The sequence below is a fragment of the Mus caroli genome, unplaced genomic scaffold (assembly GCF_978045245.1).
Source record: "Mus caroli unplaced genomic scaffold, Mus_caroli_1 scaffold_17, whole genome shotgun sequence".
NCBI classification, from domain to species: Eukaryota; Metazoa; Chordata; class Mammalia; order Rodentia; family Muridae; genus Mus; species Mus caroli.
This window is the reverse complement of record NW_028227272.1, coordinates 5,664,893-5,667,367: the sequence shown is the minus strand read 5'-3', so window position 1 is coordinate 5,667,367 and position 2,475 is coordinate 5,664,893. Positions and strand designations below refer to the sequence as shown.

The window sequence follows — 2,475 nt, the reverse complement described above, 5'->3', positions numbered from 1 at the left end:
AATTTAAACAGTTTTTATTTTATTTCATGTGTGTGTATGCATGAGTGTGTGAGCGTGTAAATGTATGTGACTGTGTGTAAGTATGAGTATGTGTATGAGTATGTATATGTGTATCTGAGTATGTGAGTGTGAAAACGAGTGTATGAGGTATGTCAGTGAGTGTGTGTGTGTCAGTGTGTATAACAGTATGTTTGTGTGAGTTGTGTGAGTGTGTGTATGAGTGTATGTGTGCATGAGTGTATTTGTGAGTGTATATATGTGTGTGAAAGTTTGTCTATCAGTGTGATCAGTGAGTGGGTGTACCAGTGTGAGTGTAAGTTGATATGTATGAGTATGTAAATATGTGTGAATGTATGTCTGTATGTTTCTGTGAGAATGTGTGAGGGTGAGTGTGATTATGTATGCATGTATGAATGTACATGAGTATGTGAATGTGTGTATGTAAGAGAGTGTATGGGAGTGTAAGTGTGTGTCAGTATGTGTGTAAGTGTGTGTATGAGTGTGAGTTGTGTAAGTTTGGGGAGTTTGAGTTTAAGTGTGAATGTGAGCATATGTGTGAGTGTGATTGTGTGTGTCTGTGAGTGAATGTGCAAGTGTGTACATGTGTGTGAGTGTGTGTGTCAGTAAGTGTGTGAGTGTATGGAAGTATGTGAGTGTACATGAGTGTGTATGTGCATGTATGAGTGTGTGTCAGTGTGTGTTTGTGAGTATGGGTGTGGACGTGTGTTTGAGTATGTATGTCCATATATGAGTGTGTGCATGTCAGTGTTTGTGAGTGTGTGTACCAGTATGTGTGTAAGTTGGTATGTATGAGTATATAAATATGTGTGACATATAAATATGTCTGTGTGTTTCTGTGAGTGTGTGAGGGTGAGTGTGAATATGTATGTATGAATGTACATGAATATGTGAATATGTGTGTGAGAGAGAGTGTATGGGAGTGTGTGTATCAGTATGTGTGTGAGTGTGCATATGAGTGTGAGTTGTATAAGTTTGGGGGGGTTGAGTATAAGTGTGAATGTGAGCATATGTGTGATTGTGTGTGTCTGTGAGTGTGAGGGTGTGCTAGTGTGTACATGTGTTTGAGTGTGTATGAGTGTGTGTCAGAGTGTGTATGTGTCAGTATGTGTGTGAGTCTGCGAGAATGTGTAAGTGTATATGAGTGTGTATGTGCATGTATGAGTGTGTCAGTGTGTGGGTTTGTGAGTATGTGAGTATGTGTGTGCATGTGTGTGTGCCAGTGTGTATGTCAGTGTTTGTTTGTGAGTATGTATGCCCATGTATCAGTGTGTGTGTCAGTGTGTATGAGTGTGTGTCAGTGTTTGTGTGATATGTGTATGGGTCTCTGTGTGTGTGTGTATTGTGAGTGTGTGAGCATGTGTGTGTGTGTGAGCATGTGTGTATATGTGTGTCAGTGTATGTCTGAGTGTTTGTGTGTATGTCTGTGTGTGTTTGTAAGTGTGTGAATGTGAATGTGAGTATGTGTAAGTATGTGTCAGTGTGTGAGTGTGAGTGTTTGTCAGTATTGTGAGTGTGTGAATATGTGTGAGTGTATGTGTGTGTGAGTGTGTGTATGTTTGAGGGTGTTTGTGTGAGAGTGTGAGTGTGTGTGTGTGAGTGTGACTATGTGAGAATGTGTGTGAGTGTTGTGGGTGTGTGTGAGTATATGAATGTATGAACATGAGTGTATATGTGTGTGTGTGTCAGCATGAGTGTGTTGTGTGCATGTGTACATGTACACGTACATGGAGGTATGCAGAAGCTGTCATCATTCCTCAGGCACAGTCCCTTTCTTTGGGGAGAGTCTTTCCTCGGCTTGTAAGGTGGGCATGTCAGCCTGTCTGGCCACTGAGCTCATCTGCTCTCCAACACTGGCCTTACCTCACATCCAGCTTTTTTTTTTAATTCCTTCATATTTTTATTTCACACAGAAAAAAACCTAAGGTTATGATTTAGTAATTACACAACAGCATAGTGTATGTGAAACTATTATTGCTTTACAGAGATAAATAGCATTCCCAATATTCATCTTAGAATTAGCTGTGTACACTACTAATTAATTCAAGATACATGTATTGAGAATCCACTGTGTGAAAGCATTCTTGAGCCTGTTTATTGTACACTATACACACATACACACACACACACACGGCTCAGGAAAATATATAGCCATTTCCCTGTGGGAAATTACACAAATTACAAATAATATATGATTACCATTATGACACATGTACATTATGCAGTAATATATAATATTAATTATATATTACTTATATATATAATATTAATTATATATTGTGCATTAATATAGTAATGCAGTAGGTGCTATGGACATTTGAAACTTTCAGAAGGTGTCATCCTGAGGCGGTGACAGGTGATACACCAAAGGACACTGCTGTACATGGAAGTGTCAATTTTGGAAGAGAAAGGTCAGGCAGAGAATGAAGCCAAAGAAAGGGAACTCTAAACACAGGA

At 39.2% G+C, this 2,475-nt stretch overlaps 1 pseudogene; it reads right to left on the bottom strand.

Moving 5' to 3' along the window:
• Positions 1 to 286: 286 nt before the first annotated feature.
• On the bottom strand, positions 287 to 1,280 carry LOC147000575 (uncharacterized; annotated as a pseudogene).
• Positions 1,281 to 2,475: the final 1,195 nt, after the last annotated feature.